This window comes from Diabrotica undecimpunctata, chromosome 6 (assembly GCF_040954645.1).
Source record: "Diabrotica undecimpunctata isolate CICGRU chromosome 6, icDiaUnde3, whole genome shotgun sequence".
NCBI lineage: Eukaryota > Metazoa > Arthropoda > Insecta > Coleoptera > Chrysomelidae > Diabrotica > Diabrotica undecimpunctata.
The window spans coordinates 68,076,247-68,098,620 of NC_092808.1; the positions used below are offsets into that span (position 1 = coordinate 68,076,247).

General features: G+C 32.2%; 1 protein-coding gene across 5 annotated transcripts in view; it reads left to right on the forward strand.

Moving 5' to 3' along the window:
• The window catches only part of LOC140443479 (ras-GEF domain-containing family member 1B-like), a 1,395,894-nt gene that overhangs the window by 996,094 nt on the left and 377,426 nt on the right, over positions 1 to 22,374 (forward strand). The gene's annotated exons all lie outside the window — the stretch shown is intronic.

The window sequence follows — 22,374 nt, forward strand, 5'->3', positions numbered from 1 at the left end:
TTCTTTTGATTTTCCATTAATTTTTTTGAAAAATGTCACTGGCTTGCTACATCCGTGTTCATCAATTTGTTTTAATACAGCTCCTACTCCTTTCATGCTGGCATCTGTATATATATTAATTGGTAAATCAGGGTTGAAAATCCTTAATATTGGTTCTGAACAAAGTAATGACTTTATTTTATCGAAAGATTCTTGACACTCCTTAGACCAAATAAAATCAACATCTTTTCTTAATAAGTTGTACAGAGGGTCTAAAATGATTGCAATATCTTGGACAAACTTATGATAATAATTGATTTTTCCCAAGAATTGACGTACATTCTTTCTAGTTTCTGGAACAGGGAAATTTTTCACAGCAATCAAGTAGTCTTTTAAAGGTTTTATGGAACTATTTTCTATTATGTGTCCTACGTATTTTACTGATTGTTCTGCAAAGGTACATTTAGAAAATTTTAGTCTGAAACCTTCATTTAATATTGCATCAAATAACATGGACAAGTGTAATATATGTTCATCAAAGGTTTTTGAAAAAATTAGGATATCATCTACGTAATTGACTGTAAAGTCTGAGAGTTTATATTTTCTTATAAGGCTGCTTAAAATCCGTTGAAAAATTGCTGGAGCCGTCTTCAAACCAAATGGGAGACAAGTCCACTGGAAATGACCTTCTTGTGTCACAAATGCTGTTTTTTCTTTATCTTGTACTCTCATCGGAATTGACCAAAATGCTGAATTTATGTCTAAAGTAGAAAAATATTTACAATTGTTAGTTTTTACCATTAAGTCCTCAATCAATGGAAAAGGTTGTGATTGAGGAACAACGATTTTATTTAGTTCCCTGAAATCTATGCACAGTCTTGTCTTTTTGTCCTCTCCTTTTTTGTATGCTAGTGTCACTGGAGCCGCAAATGGACTATATGATTCTTCAATTAAATTATTCTTTAAAAGTTCTTCTATCTGACTTTCTATCTCCTTTCTATCTTCAATGGTACATCTATATGGACGTTTGGAGCAGTATTTATCTACAATTAAGTCAATATGAGCTTCATACTCTCTTATAGTACCTACATCATATTTGTCTTTAGCAAATGCTGATTTATATTTATTAATCAGTTGTTCAATTTCTGATTGCTGATTTAAATCTAAATGGCTAATTGCTATTTCAAAATTGTCAGTATTTATACTCTCATTAAAATTTATTTCATATTTGTATATATCACTAATATTTTCTTTAGATGCATTTAAATACATGTTACCTGGAAACTCAGGAATACTCATATTATCAATAATTGACAAATTTTCAAATTCATTAGAGTTGTTGTATTGTGTGATCCTTAGATCTTCATTTTGAATTAATCTGAAATTCTTAATACAATCTAACCCAACTAAAAAATCATAATTGAAATTTTCATTATCTGCAATAAATACATCCTCCATTTCTTTTTCAATATCATAGATTTTTATCTTAAGGGTTACTATACCATTTGTTTTTTTAACACCATTAATTGTCCTCAAGTTTACTATTTGAAGGTCACCTCTATTATGTGCTTTTATCTGTAATAATTTTGCATTAATCAATGACACATTTGCTCCTGAATCATATACTCCATAGATCTCTAAAGTGTCATTCAATAGTAACTTGATTCTAATTAGTGGTGGTATTAACAGTTTTTTGGATTTGTTTCATTTAATTATATTTCTAATTTATGGTTCTTGACAGTTTTCTTACCTGCTGATTTTTCGAAATATCACTTTTGCTTCTGAACCAGCAGCTTGATTCCAGGTGGTAGCGTAAACCTCTTCCTTGTTTTTCACAAATTTTGCAGGCTTGTTTTTTCTCAAAGTAACATTTTTCGTTTGTTTTTGAAGTCTTAATTTTAATCAAGTGTTCTAAACCTCTAATTTCATTGAAGAGATCTTCCGTTTCTTTCAAAGTGTCTCGATCAATTCTATCAGCTATATAATTTGGAAGTCCAATAGCTATTAAATCAATCATACTTTTTTTATCTAATGATTTGTTTATTTGTAGTATGAGTCTTTCCTTTTTAAGAGCATATTCTAATAAGGAACCATTTTTGAATTTGAACTGAAAAGCATACCTCACTGGAGTCCACTCTTTGTCTGCATATGTGTCACAAAATTTGTTTTTCCATTCATCCCAATTAGAATTTATTGAATATTTTATAAGCATTGACCTATACCAATCCACACATGATCCTTCTAAAAATAATCTAGAAGTTCAATTTTTTCCGTATTTTGATCTATTTGTAATCTTGTTTTTTTCAAATGTTTCCATCCATTGTAAAACGTTCACATTTTTACCTGTAAATTTTTCTATCACAAATTGTTCGGATACTTTGTTTTTATTAAAGAATTCAATACATTGTTTTTCATTTGACTTTGTAACTCTCTCCAAGATCTGTTCTAATGCATCTAGTGGGATACCAGTTGTGGATGTTAGAGATTCTCTCCTTTGAATATCTTGTTGTTCTAAAAGAAAATCATTGAATTGTATATTCCCATCTTTGTCCATATAAACTTTTAAAATATTTTCATCTGCAATCCAAACTTTTCTTGTAGTACCCCGTTTTGTTAGAGCCCTTTTTACTTTCTGAAAAGCTGCTGTCGTCTGGATTTTTTCATGATAGGAAATATTTTGCATATCATGAGGCATTGCAAAAATTTCATTTTCTTCATTCTCAATTGTGGTTATGCCAATAATATTTGTTTTAGTATCTGTTTGCAATGATTTAACAGTAAATTCAAATTTCAGTTTTGCCATTTTGATAATTAAAAATTATTATACCTTTTTCTGTTAGCAAAAATGTTGTTTTGTAAGGTTTTTTTATCGGCAAACTTTAAAATAAACTCAACAGCGTTTCTCTGTAAAAAAAGTAAACTTTATTATTTTCTGTATAATATTAATTATTAACAAATACATTACCTGTAAAAAAGAAACAACATTTAAAGCTTATATTCTAATTTTACAAAATACAGGCAAAAGTAATAATGGCCAGACAATTGACAATCTTAAAATTAATGAATTGTCACTGTCACAAAACACCTCACAAGTATGTCTAACATGAAAACAAAAAAAAGAACTTAATGTTTTGACAATGGCGTAACAAAATGAGAATATAAATACAAATAATATTAAAGGAAAACAAAACAATAGTTTTTCTTTACATATATATATATATATATATATATATATATATATATATATATATATTGTCTGTCTGTTATAAATAAAATTACTTAACGTTTGCTTAAACGTTTCGGCAATTTTCCATTTTCAATAAGCACTATATTTTATAAACATTACATTATACAATTATATTTCATATTTACACTTTTTAAAAGATTAACATAGATTATAACAGACCAATAAAAACAGGAAATAAATAAATATATATGTTACGGAGAATTAAAACATAAGTGCACTTGTCGGTGAGAGTGGGTGCAGTTGTCCACATCTTTAGTTGAGAAGTGACAGCAGATGAAAAAATAAGAAGACAATGAAGTTAGAAACAGATTTAATTTTGAGCGTAAAAATAATTTGTGTAATGAGAATTTTGTAAGTTTCTTTTAATAAAAGTAAAGTCTACTAGTGTATCAGTTTTACGTAAGCGAGTTATCCAACCAAGCGATTTACCCCAACATTTTTTGGTCCAACGAGACGAATAGTGAGAAAAACCAGTGCAAGCGATTAGAAACACGTGTAAATTAACCTCAACAAAGGTGAGTTTTTCCTTATAATTTCCATTTAATTTACCGTTACCATACATTTCCTATATTTCGAATTGAGTTTTATTTGAGTTGAACTAGTACTAAGATGAATTCTGAAATTAACAGATTAATAAGGGAAAGGGGCATATTAAAAGGTCAACTGTCTAGGCAGAGTAAGTTTTTCGTGAATCTTTCGGCGAATTTAGACGATACAACTGCCAAAGAATTAGAAGTAAGGTTAGACAAAATCGAAGGTTTATACGCAGAATTTAATATTCGCACAAGAGCACGAGGACGAGAGGGAATGCTTTGAAAAATTATACTTTGCACTAATAAGTAATATGAAGTCAAAACTGGATAAATTTTATACTAGCAATAGTGCAGTCTCTTCAGGTTATAATTTATGCGATACTCCAATTCAACAAAATCGCTCAAGACCTGTCGATTTGCCCGCGATAAAATTGCCAAAATTCAGTGGCAGTTTTCAACAATGGATAGTTCAGAGATTCATTTAAAGCCTTAGTTGACGATAACAGTACATTGTCTAATATTCAAAAATTTTATTATTTACGATCATGTTTGAGTGATGAAGCATTAGGGCTTTTAGAATCAATTTCAGTTTCCGAGAATAATTATATAATAGCCTGGGATTTGTTAAAAGATAGGTATGATCAAACGAGTTTATTAATCCATAGTCATATAAAAGAATTACTAGCGGACCAACTCGACATCGAGTTTTTTAAATGAAATTTTTATTTTGCGAGAAAAATTAAGAGATCAATACAAACAATATAAGCAAGAATATACATAACATTCATCAATAATAATGCAAGTAAAAAGTGTATTAAATATCACGAAATATTTCGTCGAAAACAATGTTTCTTGTTACAATGTTATCATTTAGCTGTTAATTTTGCATGCTTTTGCAAAGGTCTCGACGAGACCTTTCGATCCATATATACATTGTGGGGTCTAAAACTTAAAGTAAATTTTAACTTCCGGTCATCTCAAAACCGGAAGTGAATTTTTGTACCAAAAGTATATCTTGACAATCTCATACGTAATACTAATAATATTCCGAAAAAATATTTTAATTATCTAATATGGTTTTTGAGTAAAGTGGTGGACAAGAAAAGGGCTTAGCGTTTTAGTATATAAGATTTGAATATCCTGTGAAAAGAAAGTCATGTAAGTTTGAGATCATTTTATGATAACTTCACTAAGAATTTGCAAGCATTGCAAGTTTTAGGAGAGAATGTAAACATGTGGGATAGGTTATTGATTTATTTGTTTACTAACAAGTTAGATAAATATACTCGTAGAGAATGGGAACTATTTAGAATTGAGGGCGATTTGCCGACAATGATTGATTTTAATAAATTCTTAAAACAAAGATGTGAATTATTAGAGAAGCTTGAAGTTTCAAATGTAGTTCATGATAATACAAAAGAACAAGTTCAATTTAAAGGTTTTAATAACAAATTCAATAACAATAAAAGGAATGCATTTGTAAGTACTTATCAAGCGGGATCAGGTGCGGTAACTTGTTATTTTTGTAAAGGAAAACATACTATTTTTCGATGTGAAAAGTTTTTAAACTTATCCCCAGCTATGCGGTTACCTGAGATTCGTAAATTAAATCTATGTAAGAATTGTTTGAGACCAGGACATGACATTATGAGTTGTAGGCATTCAGGTCGTAAAGCTTGCGGAGGTCGACATAACAGTCTTCTACATGTCGATAGTTCTAGGGATACTAGGGCATCTAGCGATAATACAAGGGAAAATAATAATCATAAACAATCTAGCTGTAGAACTATTAACAATGACAATCGAACATTACAAAGTACATGTGAAAATCATAACAATACACAAGTAGAAAGTAGTCATACTTGTTTTAGCGAGAAAATTATGACATCACAAGTGCTTCTGTCAACAGCCTTGGTCAATATTAAGGACAGCCAAGGCAATATACATGAGTGTAGGGCTCTGTTAGACAATGGATCACAAAGCAACTTTGTAACAAAGAGATTTTGTGAAAAATTAAATATAAGTATGGAGTCGGTTAATTTTAAAATAATAGGAGTAGGGCAAGCGATATCCAAGTTAAATAATGGAGTGAAGCTAAATATATCTTCTTGTACAAGCGATTTCAATTCAATTATTGATTGTTTAGTTTTAGAAAATATTACCGACAAGCTACCTACCACCTCATTTAATAAAAACATTTTAAAAATACCAAAGGATATTAAATTGGCTGACCATACTTACAATCGAGCGAGAGAAATTGATCTGTTAATAGGATCATCTGTATTCTAGGAAATATTACAATTGGACAGAATTCAATTCAAAATTGTTCTACAAGAGACAAAATTAGGATGGATCTTGGGCGGCGTGATAAGCTCAACGTCTAGCCAGGTAGAAAAGCATGCTAGCAATTTTTCCAGCGAGTTGAGCCAGGAGCAGGCGATTAATAAAATATTGTTGAAATTCTGGGAGATAGAAGATGTTCATTCTAGTGTAAAAACTATTCTTTCAGAAGAAGAGCAATATTGCGAAACTTATTTCATAAATACATTCAAGCGATCAGCGGACAATAAATTCATTGTATCGATTCCATTTGAGGAAAATAGAACAGATCTAGGTGATTCACGTAAGAGTGCTTTACAAAGATATTTTTCACAAGAAAGTAGGCTCTTAAAAAATCCCGAGCTAAAACGCGATTATGATATGTTTATGCAAGAGTACTTACAATCGGGACATATGAGTGCGATTGATGAAGAAGGAGAGCAACAATTAGCTTACTATATGCCTCATCATGCAGTTGTTCGCGAAACAACTAAAACTACACATGTTCGAGTAGTATTTGATGCTTCAATGAAATCGGAATCCAGTCTGTCTCTTAATGAGGTACAATATGTAGGACCAACCTTGCAAGATGATCTTTTTTCAATAGTTCTCCGGTTTCGAAAGTATCAATTTGTTATGACTGCAGACATATCAAAGATGTATCGAGTGATTCACGTATCTCCCGAACAACGTAAACTACAGAGAATATTTTGGAGACAAAACGCAGCCGATGACTTAAAATGTTATCAGCTGAACACAGTGACGTACGGTACGGCTTCAGCTCCTTATTTAGCTGTACACTGTCTAACACAATTAGCAAGTGAACATGAAAAAAGTAATCCTAAAGCGAGTGAATCGATAAAAAGGTCTTTCTATATGGATGATTATCTAGAAGGAGCAGATAGTGAGCATGAATTACTGAGTTTACAAGCACAAGTGACATCCATTTTAGCGAGTGCAGGATTTCAACTCAGAAAATGGCTATGTAACAAAAGACGATTATTGACAAAATTCCAAGTAGATACAAGCTTGGAATCAACTGTCTTAAATATAAACAATGGAGAGACGAACAAGACATTAGGGATATTATGGGACTCTGAATCTGATTCCATAAAATATTCCTTGCCAGTATTTAAAAGTTACCAAGCTATCACGAAACGCGTTATATTGTCGTCTATTTCGCAGATTTTTGACCCTCTAGGTCTACTAGGTCCTATTGTAATAGTTTTAAAATTATTAATGCAATCACTATGGCAAGGGCGGTTCGATTGGGATGAGAATCTTCCCGAAGAGATAGTTAATGTATGGTTGAATTTCAAGGACGACTTAATGAAGATTACTTATCTTACCATACCCAGAGTGGTCACAGTATCTACGTATGTATCTGTGGAATTGCATGGATTTGGCGATGCTAGCCAAAAGGCTTATGGTTGTTGTATATATATTAGGTGTAAAGTTCAATCAGGCCAATATATATCCAAACTTTTATGTTCAAAATCTAGAGTAGCACCAGTTAAAACGTTATTAACTATACCGCGATTAGAGTTATGTGCTTCGTTGCTATTAGCACAGCTGCCACAGAGAACAATAAAGGATTTGCAAATTAAGTTTGATAAGTGCTATTTTTATTCGGATTCACAGATAGCATTATCATGGATAAAAGGTCCAGCTAGTAAGTGGAAATTATTTGTAGCAAATCGTGTAAATGAAATTCGACAACTAACAGATGTGAGTGATTGGTATTATGTAGCGACTGATCAAAATCCCGCGGATCTCGTCTCTAGTGGTATAAGCGTTGATGAGATATTTATGTCAAATTTGTGGTGGAATGGTCCTAGTTGGCTAACTACAAATGATCTAAAAGAATTTATATCTAGTAAAATTCTAAATTTTGAAGGCTTACCAGAGCAAAAGGCTACTGCTCATCACTCAATATTAATTAATAATTTTAATTTGTTCACACGTTTTTCAAATTTGAGTAAACTTATTCGAGTAACAGCGTATATTGCGAGATTTATATTCAATTGTCAATTAAGGCTAAAGGTGAAACATTTATGCGATAAGGAAAAAAGAGTGGGCTTATTTACTAGTAATGAATTAAGAGACGCACTCGACATAGTATCCTTGGCACAAAAGGAGTCTTTTCCTGAAGACTTTGAAAGATTAAGTAAGGGTTTAAGATTGAAACGCAATAGTACCTTATTATCTTTGAACCCATTTTTAGAGAATGGTATTATCCGAGTGGGTGGCCGCTTGCAGGAGTCAACCTACGAATACGATAAAAAATATTTAATAATTTTGTCACCTAAACATGCACTAACACGTTTAATTTTAAAATCTGAGCATCAACGATTGATGCATTGTGGGCCAACTAGGTTGTTGTCGAGAAAGGTTTTGGCCAATATCTGGACGTAATATTTGCAAGGTAATTGTTAGGAACTGTATCTCATGCATTAGAGCAAAACCTATACCTGATAATTACATTATGGGAGAATTACCAGCTACACGAATAACACAATATTTACCTTTCATTAATATAGGAACGGATTTCGCTGGTCCGTTTTTGTTAAAAGATCGATTGACTAGAGGTTCTAAATTAATAAAAAGCTATGTATGTATATTTGTATGTTTGTCGACAAAGGCTGTGCACCTAGAGGTTACATCTGATCTAACCACTGCTTGTTTTCTAGCTGCTTTTAGACGATTTGTGAGCAGACGTGGAAAACCAAGTAAGGTTTATTCAGATAATGGAAAAACATATGTACGTGCAAAAAAGGAAGTACAAAGTCTTAATAACTTTCTCAAAAATCAAGCGATATCGGAAGAATCCAATAGTTACTTTACCGAGCAATGAATAGATTGGCATTTCATGTCTTCCAGAGCCCCAAATTTCGGAGGGATCTGGGAAGCCGGGGTTAAGAGTTTTAAATTTCATTTTAAGAGGGTTGTGGGAGAAGCACATTTAAATCTAGAAGAATTTCACACAGTACTGGTTGAAGTCGAATCAATTCTTAATTCACGTCATTTATGCCCTATAACATCCTCTTCTGATCAGTTAAATCCTTTGACTGCCGCTCACCTTCTTCTGGGAAGAAGTTTAGTTTCGCTGCCAGACAGAGATGTCAGTCAGATACCAGAAAATCGTCTCAAACGTTTCGAGCGATTACAAAAAATTCTCCAGCATTTTTGGAGAAGATGGAAGAGAGAATATCTTGCTGAACTACAAATTAGAAGCAAGTGGAAACAACATTCCGAGAGAACCATCCAACCAGGAGATATTGTCCTAGTGATAGATGAACAGACTCCAACCCTAAGTTGGCCAATGGCTAAGATCGAACAAGTTCATCCAGGAACTGATGGAGTAGTGCGAGTGGTAACAGTCCGCATAAAAAATAAAATGTTTAAACGACCCGTATCAAAACTTTGTATATTACCGACTGAAGCACAGGACATAGTTGAAAGTGATAACACGTTTCAAGGCGGCCGGTATGTTACGGAGAATTAAAACATAAGTGCAGTTGTCGGTGAGAAACAGATTTAATTTTAAGCGTAAAAATAATTTGTGTAATGAGAATTTTGTAAGTTTCTTTTAATAACAGTAAAGTCTATGGTATAATTTCACTATTTGAGAGAGTGAGTCATCGTTTAAAAGCCCAGAAATGCGGAAAACTGTTTGGAAATCCAGTGACGTACACTTACTTTTATTTTAACGTTAATTATATTTTATTTTTCATATATTAATGTTCGAAATAGGGCACAATATATTTATTTACAAGTTTTTACTGACGTTTCGATCTCTATATCCAAAGACCGCTTTCAAAGATATAAATGGTAGTTATATTTATTTTATTTGTTTATTATTATATATTTTTATAATCTTATATTGTTTATTTTCTTTTTTTTCTATCTTTAAAAACGGAATAGAGATCGAAACGTCAATTTATTAAACATGTAAATAGATATATTGTGGCTTATGTCCAACCTTCTCCCTAAAAATACAGAATGCCACAAACAAGCAGCTATAGAAAAATAAATATATCTGTCATTTGTATGTTTGAAAACGGTCTCTTTATAGAGATCGAAACTTCCGTAAATTAAACATTTGAATAAATATATTGTGGCTTATTCCCAACATCATTTCTAAAAATACAGAACGACAAGCGAAAAGCCATAGAAAATAAATAGTACTATCATTTGTATAATTGAAAACGGTCTCTGGATATAGAGATCGAATCGTCAATAAATAAACATATGAATAAATATTTTGTGGCTCATTCCCTACATTCCCCTAAAAATACAGAATGCCACAAACAAAAAGCTATAAAAAAGAACTAATTTTGCAGAAAGTTTACTGATGCCAACCGGCTGTCGCTGAAGTTACGCTAAAACGTCTTTTGACGTGACCCGTCCTTAAACAGTTACACAATGAAATTTTTTTAAAACAAATTTTAAGACAGTTTCCACACCACCCCAGAGGTATGTCTTGTGGCGCGATACTTTTTTTAAATGGGTGTTCGCCAAGAGCCATCTTGTCTTATTAAATAAAATGAACAAAACACTTAAACAGTATAAAACAAAACAAAATAAAATCCTATAAAACAAAATAAAATTCTATAAAAACAAAATAAAAATAATGTTTGATGTGTTTAAACACAAACACTATACACACTTACTATGTTCTTCTCGTTTTTTTTTTTGTTTTTGGTTTTTTTTATGCTGATGTTCTTATTAAACTATTAGAAAATATTATTCGCTGTCTAAACCTGAAGATGCAGTGCTGCTATCGCTGTCATTATCTTCACCACCTGGTGTAATTATAATTGGCTCTAGTAAAACTTTGATATGAGTGTCAAGTTCCCACATACGATGTTCTTCTTTAATTATGTGGCCTATACATTTAGCCCATTTCGCTGGAGTTACATGGAGGATTGCTTGAATCAAAAGTTTCTTAATTTCGTTTAATTTGAACGTTTTGTTATTGCGTGCTACATCTCCTTTCACTTGCTCCCAGATAAGTTCAATGGGATTAAGTTCGCAATGATAAGGTGGTAGACGCAGAACTTTGACACCATAATCTTTTGCAGTTTTATCTACAGCATATTTAAGATATTCAATTTTCCTTAACCGTGCAATGTCAAGGAGCTAAATTTTGAGCATTGATTCTTCGTATGCAATCCCCTTTTCTGTAAGCCATTCTTGAATCCTCCCTTTCAATTTCTTTAATAATCACCAGTTTTTTTCAACTCAAATTGAAGAAATCCATCATCAAGAAACCCTGTATCACTTCCTATATGGGTGACGATTAAACGCCGTCCCTTTCCTGATGGAGCTTTTAATCCTGTTTATCAGCCTTCTATAAATGCTTCGCGTTTACTTTTGACATTTAAATCTTGCCAAACTTTTCCAACTGTATGACCTTTTCCAACTTTGGTTAATCCAGGTTTTATCCAAATAACATATTTTGCGTCCAGTGCTGCGAATTTTGCGTATTTCTTCTAAATATTTTCTTCTCCGCACAATAATTTTATTTTTTTCTAATAGCATACTTTTTCTGTTGAGTTTTACATATCGAAAGTTCATTTCACGCATGGTCCTGGTTAAGACTCTATGAGATATCTTGGGTAAGGAGTCATCGTTTTCGAGCTCTTGAGAAATATTTTTCAGTGTTGGAATTTCATTCCGAAAATAAAATGAATGAATTTTTCGACTTATAATATTCTCTTCGGACGTTAACATTTTCCGTCTCTTTTGCGGCATTTCATTTTTGGAATCAACATCAGAATTTTGCAGTCTTCTCCAATAAAACCAATAAAACTCCAATAAAACTCAAACCAAATAATCACAGAATATAACTAAACATTTACTATAAAACGACAAACTATAACACTCGTATTATCAATAACACGTTTTATCAATAACACAAGCTTATCGCATAAAATACCCTACTCTCAGATACGCCAATGTAAATAACCTATTGTTGATGGGCACTCGCTCGACAAAAACTAGTTTGACGGTTTTCTGTGGATCTGAATTGAAACGGGGTTCCGTCGCTAATTCCAAAGTTGCCAAACGATTGAAAAATATTGTTTTAAAATATCGATTTTTATTTTATAAATTTAAATATGTAACGAAACGGAACATATAAATAAAGTTTATTTCATTACAATTTTGTGCTTAATTTTTACTATTGAAAAGATAAGGTTTTTTTTGTATTTTTATGACGGTAATAATCGCTGCATGGAAGAATACAGGTTTTGTATGACCATAATTACTACTTGTGAACAAGAATTGGCTACACTGTTCGACAACTTCTGGTCAAGTCTACTATAGAGAAGCACTAATAAATATACTACTTTATATATTCTGTAATTTCTTATGAGGAAACGCAAATTGCAATCGAGAAAACAGGCAGTTTTCGAGGGCCGCTGTGTACATTTAAATTTGAGGATATTCCGCGTTTAAACTATGATATTACTCTTCTAAATTGAGGGTTTCTACTTTACTAGTGTATCAGTATCAGTGTAAAAATTCATTATGATGAATTATTATATCATAATGAATTTTTACAAAATAAATTAAATTGGAATATTGTACTTACATAACTGTATAATTTTTAAAATAAGTTAAGTTTTAATGTTTTGTAAATTTGAAAATTTAATGGATTAACCTCATGTTGTAAGTTTTTATACTAGTTTTATACAATGCTATTTAGTTCTAATTTCGTTGTATTTACTAATACCATATTTTAGCATATCCTGAAGAAGCAAATAAATTTTGCGAAAGCTTGATTAACGAACAAAGAGTTTTACTTTCCTGCCCTATTTATGACTGCAACCTCAAAATAAAACTTTATTTTACATAATGTGTCAGTCAATAATACCTAACTACTTTATATATATATATATATATATATATATATATATATATATATATATATATATATATATATATATTTATATATATATATATATTTATATATATATATATATATATATATATATGAAGTAAGAAGAGAGGTCTCTGGACTTCTTGTTACTTCGTATAGATGTCGCTGCTAGCGTACCTGGCCGTTATTTTGGTTATAATAACCAAATACTAGACTGCATTTCATTTCAGTTGAACTTCCACAAGTGCTCCTGATGATGAGTTGAATAACTCGAAACACGTGTAGAGCAATGGTGGAGTTCCGATTGAAATGAAATGCAGTCTTTTACTTTCATTTAAACGTCTTTCTCTACCTCTACGTAAAGAGCGAAAAAGATAGTAATTTTCAAAGGTGAATCGTAGATGCATGTTGAAGTAAAAAGATACTTCTAGCGTCGTTAAAAGTCTCTAGTAAGAGGCTTTGAATTTGCGGTTCACCTAATTTACTATCAGAGAGAGGTCTCTGGACTTCTTGTTACTTCGTATAGATGTCGCTGCTAGCGTACCTGGCCGTTATTTTGGTTATAATAACCAAATACTAGACTGCATTTCATTTCAGTTGAACTTCCACAAGTGCTCCTGATGATGAGTTGAATAACTCGAAACACGTGTAGAGCAATGGTGGAGTTCCGATTGAAATGAAATGCAGTCTTTTACTTTCATATATATATATATATATATATATATATATATATATATATATATATATATATATATATATATATATATATATATATATATATATATATATATATATCAAAATTACTAATTTCTCGGGAAGAACCGCGTTGAGAATTGAAAACTCGGCGTTTCGGCATCCATTTTGGAGTCTAAATAAGAGTGTTCCGTTCGAGTTTGGGGTCTCAATCTGCCTACTCCCCTCACTCGTGACGTACCAGTACCGTGTTCTGTATACATACAAGAACCGTCAAACAGCACTGAGGTCCCAATCTGCCTACTCTTCAGTTCGAGTGATGATCGGTCTTACCCTGTGTGGTTATGTTGCCGATAGTCGTTTAGCGTCATCGCGCGTATTTAAGCTGTTAGGCCGTTTTACAATTTCGATAGCTTCACGAATGATTTTTGATTTTAAGGAGAGGATGGGGGCGATGGTTTTTGCTTTTTCGAAATCTATTTTGTGGCCTGTCTCAATATCATGTTGGGCTAGGGCTGAAGTAGTATCGGAATGTTTTACTGATATAGAATATTCGTAAATACGGTTATGGATTCGTCGGTTTGTCTCTCCTATGTATGTACGTGGGCAACTGGAACAAGGTATCTCGTAGACACCATGGTCTTCATTGGGGATTTGGTCTTTTATGGATCTGACGAGATTGGACAACTTGGAGTGAGTAGTGAAGATAGTTTTGATGTTTAGAGGAAGAAGAGTTCTACTGATCTTGTCAGTGACACCTTTAATAAAAGGTAGAAAGATTTTGGGTTGATCCGGCGGCAAGGTTTCTTTTTTGGATGGAAAGGGGTCTGAAAATTGCTTGTTACCTATTTTTCATACCCCTAAGGGCTGACTGTGGTTCACTCCAAATATATTTTTTTTATTTTTTAGAATTTTTTTTTATTTTTATGTTTTTATGATGTGGTATTAAAAAATACGTATACTCCTTAATTTTCACCCCTCTCTTACTAAACCCTTTTTTAATAGTCATATTAGTGTCACAGAGTTAATTGCCATACTCCTCCGAAATGACAATTTTTTATGGAATTTTACATATATTTTTTATTTTGTTTACAAAATCTTTTATTTTTATTTAGCCATATTAGTGTTACAGAGTTAGTTGCCATACTCCTCCGAAACCGTTTCATCAATTTCGATGAAATTATATATATTCAGTAGGTGTGAGAATCGGTGGTGGTCTATTTTTCATACCCCTAAGGTGTAAGGTTGGTCAATTCCAAACAATTTTTAATTTTTTGTACAATTTTTTTTATTTTTATTTTGTTATGATGTGGCATTAAACAATGCATACAACCCTTAATTTTAACACCCTTCTATCACCAATCTCTATTTTTTAATAGTGAAATTAATGTAACAGAGGTATTATTGTCACAGAGTCAGCCACACTCGTTCGAAACGGCTTGACCGATTTTTATGAAATTTTATATGTATATTCGGTTGAATATACTACTCTGAATTTTCTTCCAGGAAAGTTGTTTTCATTAGATCATGACACAGTAATAAATCAGAATGACTTAGTCAACTACTTCTATCACCAATCCGTATTTTTTAATAGCGAAATTAGTGCAAGAGAGTTACTAGTGTCACAGAGTCAGCCACACTCCTTCGAAACGGCTTGACCGATTTTTATGAAATTTTATATGTATACTCGGTTAAATATACTACTCTGAATTTTCTTCCAGGAAAGTTGTTTTCATTCAAATCATGACACAGTTATAAATCAGAATGACGTAGTCAACTAGACTACAGAGTTTTTGAATCCATTGGAATTCCCTGGAGTCCCACCTAACAATGTACAATTAAAAGTAGGATCAGTTATCATTATGCTGCGTAACATTAATCAACCTAGACTATTCAATGGAATGAGAGTGACTGTGAAAAGGTTAATGAATAATGTCATTGTGACAACGATCATCAAGGAAAAATACAAAGGAAAAGAGGTCTTAATCCCGCGTAAACTGATAATTTCAATGAATGTACTATTTGTTTTTAAAAGTTTACAATTTCCTGTGCTTTGGCTTCTGCAGTGACATCAAACAAATCCAAAACCAATCGTTGAAAGTTTATTAGTGTTTTTTTTTGTTTTATTTTCTGTTAATTTTTTAAAGACATTATTTAATTCTAAGGCGGTATGAAGTTCGCCGGGTCAGCTAGTTATAAAATAAATAGCAATAAATAACTGCTACAAAGTACGTAATAGATCATATATTACGGCAGAAGTTATACCACAAACATGAGCGGCTTACGGAAAACTGAGGGAAATCGTTAGATTAAATATTCCCATGAGCTTGAAAAAAAAGGTCTTTGATCAATGTGTACTTCCAGTTCTAACGTATGGAACAGAAACATTGACCCTTACCAGAAAAGTCACCAATAAGATAGGAGAGAGAGAGAGAGAGAGAGAGAAAGAGAGAGAAGACAACACAAGAAGTTGAAGGAATGCAACAAAAAAAGAAGGAAGAAATAAATACATTCTTGTATAAATTAAAAAGAAAAAGCTAATATTTTGTTGTAGAGGCACAAATGCGACGTAGAGAAATATTGCAGTTGTAGTAAATGTGTAAACCTACATTACAAAAGAATAACTTGAAGGAGGAAATAATGTGACAGTGAGTCAATAGTAATCTAAAATAATGAAATCTTATTACTTTTGTAACTCCAGTTGAGTATAAAATTATTGTAGCTGATTCATAACATTATAGCACAAGCTAATATTGAAAAATGTGTTTAAAGACGAATTTTTTGAACATATTGTCGGTACAGAAATAAAGAGATTATGATTTATTTCCAATTTTGTAATAAGTTTAAATAGTTTTGTTTCATTAATGGGAGTAGCTTAAATGTTAAAAGTGTATTGGTATGTGATTAATCATTCCTGGAATTTTAATACGATAATACTTTGGTCTTAATACAACAAAGCTATTATTGATATTGAGTGAAGTTTACATTTCTATAGAGGTATAATGTTTCATTCGTACCTATGTTTTATTCAGTTTTCATAGTTTTTTCCCTTTGCTTGTTAACACGAAATTATAGTAGTATTTACCAACTCGCGTAGAAATATGTTATTATACTTGGGATATTTTTCCAGGCACGCTCGTGAGGTCCTCCCCCAATGTCTTATATGAAACGCATCCTCTAAAATCGTAATCAAACGGTCTTCACCCCAGTATTAAGGCCCACTCTTGGTTGCATACAATCCTCCCTACATGTCTCATAATGTGAGTCATCGATACTCCAGTCAAATCTCCCCTACATCTTGAGTTAGAAGAGAGTGCAACAACCTGGGATTGGTTTCTATTTTATTTGATTTTAATGGATACTGAAATAATAAATTAACCACAAAAATTGTTGTTAGGGGGTTATTATTTTAGATAAAATAACTCATTTCGAGATTTTACCATTTAAAAATAATATTTTTTAAAAACTATTATGAGGAAATATGAAAAGTTTAATATAATTATTGGTGAAAATAGTCGTATAAAGAATTATTACGTATTTAAGCTCTTTGAAGCCAATGAACGGTTGAATTTATTTAACCCTTCTTCATAAGATACCTCCTAATATTATATAAAAAAACCGGATATCATTATTTAAAATTATTGTTTTACAAAATCAAAGCCCAAAGTATAAAACAAAGTGCGAGTTTGTCTTAAAAAAATGTACACATTAATATCACATTTAATATAAATGTCGGCAACTATTAAAAAATCACAATAAATAGACTATATCGTAATTTTGCGAAAAAAGTAATCTTATAACTGATTAAACTTATTAAAACCAGGAAGAACATAGTTAAATATTAAATTATTGTATAAGAATTATGCATGTAGGCCTCTGTTAGTCCCCGGTTATTCCATTTCATTTTGTTTAGTCTTTACTGAGGCTACGCCGATTTCAATACGGTTTAGGGTCCTCCAGTCCAGACCACTACCAGAGGGTTTTCCTGCTTGTAATAAGGGGTAGAACAGCAGCTGTTCTGCACTATGTGGGTAATGTTAAAACCTGCCGCTTTGTGCAGGTTGTTGAGTTGGTTTCACACATCCGGCTACTATCCTACATGTTTCATTTATAGTACAAGGTCCTTGAAATGATCAAACTTACATTTTTACATATATTTAAAATTAGGAGAATATATTGATAATAGGTTGCCAGTCAGAAAGTGGCCACAAATATTTTTAATTCAGTTAATAATAATTTTGCCAAATATTTTATTTCGTTCATTTATTTTTTAAATAAAATACGCTGCTTATGACGTGTATGCATGTTTTTTATATCAAATTAAAGCTATTTTTTCTCTTAATATGATCATATAAGGTTACCTGAGAAAAAATTGTCGCAAATTCGGGTTGCTAGCTGTTAAAAACGCGATATTTCAAAGATAAAGTAAAATTTGGGTTAGGGCACAACGACACTGGTTTCACAATGTGATAATATGTATACTATTATATCTGTACCATCTCTGAATAAGTTGATAATTCAAAAATATAAACTTTTCAGTATGGCCATTTTAAACATTTGAATACTTTTGAAGAATAAAAAATTTAAGTTCAATTTCGTTTTCGTAGAAATTGGTGGGTAATCATGCAACAAGTGACATACATAATTATGAGCTGTGAGTATATCACTTACGCTTAAAAAGATCTAACTTACCCATTTATTCACGCCAAATTTCTGTGTTCTTATTGATTTACCGACTTATTGTACTTACTGTACATAAATTCCAGGACAAAAAATTAAACATTTTTTTTATAGTTTATTTCTTTATAACACGTCACATCAACTTTAATTGGAAAAGGAAACTAAAAAACTGTTGATTATCTGCATCAAACTCTTCCAAAATCTGGTTCCAAGTCTTGCATGTCTGTAGTGGGCAAATTTCGGTAAAAATTATGAAAAACTTCATCGATGAACAGCAAAAGATCAAGTAGATCTTTCTTTTTCTCCTTAATTGCCAAAAAGTTGTCTGTGTGATTTGGGGCAATGTGCTTGGTACAACGTGTTTTCCTCTTCTTCGGAAATTTATAAATTTAAAAGGATGGGAGACGTCTAAACTATGTTTATATTTCACTATTCCAATATTACTATTATACTGGAACTACTGCACTGGCTGCCACAGGGACTTTTCTCCATCGGTGTTAACTTTTATTTCATTACCACTACTTTGAATGGTTTCTTCCTTTTGCAGGATCTTACCATCTGATACCAGTCATTAGGGTGATTGATTTTTATGTGTGTTCTCTTCTTTTCTTTCTCTATAAGAGCATGATCTGTATCACACTCCATGTGAGTATGCCCACTGATCAAAAACTTGTGATTTATAATTTTTAAATTTGGGAGTTTTGTGATAGTGAAAGTAAACATGAAACAACTTGCTGGTTCTTATTTTTGGCCTCCTCAAGTATCTGAGTAGAAAGGTTCCTCTTCCATATCATGAAGTTTCGATAAAAGGCAGTAAATACAAAAAGCTATCCTCTGATTGCTACCTCTTCCAGCAGTTGATTCGTCCCACATGTAACTTCATCTGTTGCTAAATCGTGAATGGTAAGGTTAAATGTCCACAGTTGACGCTTATAAAAGAAAGTGTTCGCTGTTAAAAAGGGGGTTGGAAGACACGGTTGAAGATCAAAAGTGTATGCCCTTTTTTTAGTGTCTGAAGATGCAACCTCCTTATCCACCTGTTTCGCCGTGTAGGCATCGTCTGCGAGCTGATAGTGTTTATCCCTCTCTTAATATTGTTCTGAAGCTATTTTCTTGTGGCATTTTAAATTAATTACTATTTAAATGGGAATAAGCCACAATTAAAGGTTAAAATACGTTTATTGACGTTTCAATTTCCACTTCGGAAATGGAAATTGAAACGTCAATAAACGTATTTTAACCTTTAATTGTGGCTTATTCCCATTTAAATAGTAATTTACCCCTCTCTTGTCTCAAATTCTCTTTCTCCTCTCTCCTCAAGACCTTACGGAAGCTTAAAACAAAATCTGACGGACTAGTCTTAAATATCTAGTTATGCCCCATTCAAATGTAAAACCCCCTACTTTTTTATACAGATAATCAGGTAATTGAAGATACCAAGAAAAATAAAGCAAAATGCAATGCGCCCAAGTGAGTATTTCTACATACCTCAAATATTCACGGGTTCCTACCAAGTAAGCTCTTGCAAATTTGAATTACTCATTTATTCACCTGAAGAAATTGAAAGATAACTAATTCAATATTGAGATATCTTGTTTTTATGAAAATTTGACTTATTCACTTATTCACGGATGGTACAGATATATCTATCGACGCATGCTTTTAAAAACTCACACAACTGACACTTCAAACCACTAGCGTTGCACGCTACTGGTTATTTTTTCTCAGGCAAGCGTATATCATCATATTAAGAAAAAAATTAGCTTTAATTTGATATAAAAATCATGCATATACGTGATAAACAGCTTATTTTATTTAAAAAATAAGTGAACGAAATTTTTGTCAAAAATGAATTAATATTAATTATTGAATTAAAAATATTTGCGGTCACTTTTTGACTGGCAACCTATTATTAATGTATTCTCCTAAATTTAAATATATGTACAAATGTGAGTTTGATTAAATACGTTATGAACGTAGTGATCCTGCAGTGGGATATAACGACCACATCAACTGGTTTTATGTAGACCGATTGTAGACTAGGATATGCATGGTCTCCGGTTGAAAAGCACATTGTCCATGCGGTTATTTCCAGAGGGTCAGGACATACTCCCCACGTTTTCTCAATAAGGATTTTCTGTTCGAGATGTTTTGTCTTATATTAAGACAGTGGTACTTATATGCTGTGTCCTGTTAAAACAAACATTACTCTAAATTTAAGTTGACATGTGTATTGACCTTTTCTTCCATGTGATTGTGTTACTCCCTTGCACTTCGTGCATTTAGATGGAAAGCCCTACTTTGATTTCAAGGAATTCGTATTGAGGTCGTTTTCTTTTTAGTAGTACAGTTTCTACTTTGTATTTATCTATTCTCACGGGCCAATGTTGTGTGCTTAACACAAATCATAACTCTGGGTTGCAACCTTTTTTATAGATCTTACCATTAAAGGGAACCGTAGTTTCTGCCCATTGATCAACTAGTTCATCGTTTATATTCGTGTATACTGTAATATTCCAATCGGATATCGTGGCTGTTAAAGTCATCCGGAATAAACTTGATTTTTGCAACCAAAACTTATCACGCGATATAAAATAGAAGGTCCCCGCTGGTCATTTGTATATGGACGTGACCTTATATTTCCCTAGTTCTGTTGTTAGTATTTCGATGCTATTATTATGACTTGTAGTGCCAACTCAGCTGTTGTCATGATGTTTGTTTCTGACATTACGATTGCCTGTTTTGAATGTGGAAGTTCCACCAGAAGCTGTATTCCCTTGATCTTGGCACTGATTTGTCCTCATGTATTTCCTATTAGATTCTCTATATAGATTATTTTTGGTGATACCCTCTATGTTGATCGAGATTTTCTCTCTAGCGGATACTCAAACTGGCCTAAATACTCCCATTTATAGCCTCCATCTTTCTTTTGTTATTCCGACCTAAAATAGTTTCTAAACTACACCAAATAATACCAAGATCATGAGGTAGATACTTTGAAAAAAACTGCTCAATCAACGAATATACTGATCTGGAGTATTGTATAGACACCGATCCCGACGAAAAATCAATGACAGGAACAGTCAAACGGAACATGTCGGTTCCATAGCGTCGAAGGCTATAATAAGCCAGAGGCAAACGGAAACCTAGAATCCACTGCTGAATAAAGATCGTTTTAAAATAAAGCGAAATTTTAGTTTCTAAGGAGGAGAACGATAATATGTTTAAACGATTTTGGACAAATATATCATGGGGCATGAAAATAATGTACATTAGTTCTCTTGTAGACAAGAAATCAGAAAAAATAAAAACTGAGAACTCCAGAATTAATAGCCTGATATATAACTTGGACAAAAAAGCTATATGTATGTAACAAAAATTATTAGTGTAATATATTTTTGGAATCAGATTTTTATAACCTTTCAAATGAAGTATCACACGACCTCCTTTGCTATTTGAAAAAAATGAGAGGGTAGCTGTCATCTGAGAGGAGTTCATCGAAATATTACCGTTGATACCGTTAGATATTATAAATTTAAAAATCGAAGTGTCCGAGCGGTTTGTTTTATCTTTAAAATAACCGAATTGACAGAGGAGGTAAGACTTTATCCTATCACTGTACTCGCAACATATTTATGTTTCTTAGTGTATTTACTTTTGTATGGTTTTAATTAGGCTATACAGAAAGAAATGGTCTGTAAAATCAGGATATAATCTAGAGTTGTAATAGACTTACTATAATCAGTTTTCTACTCTTTAGATCACTCTTACCGGAGTTCATGCCTCGTCGCTCATCCTGGTTTAGATCGCCGCCGGTATGATATTTACGCCATACAATTTCATCGCAATTTAGTTAGGAAGCAATATACCTTATCATGGCTTTATATGAATTTTCCTCTGACAAACTTCCTATTTGGTGATAATTATTTGGTGATCCGATAAATGAGATGTTTAAATACTTAATACTATAAAATTAAATGAAATAAAGACGGAATTACAGTAAATCAACAGAGATAAATATTGGAGCAGTGAAAAAG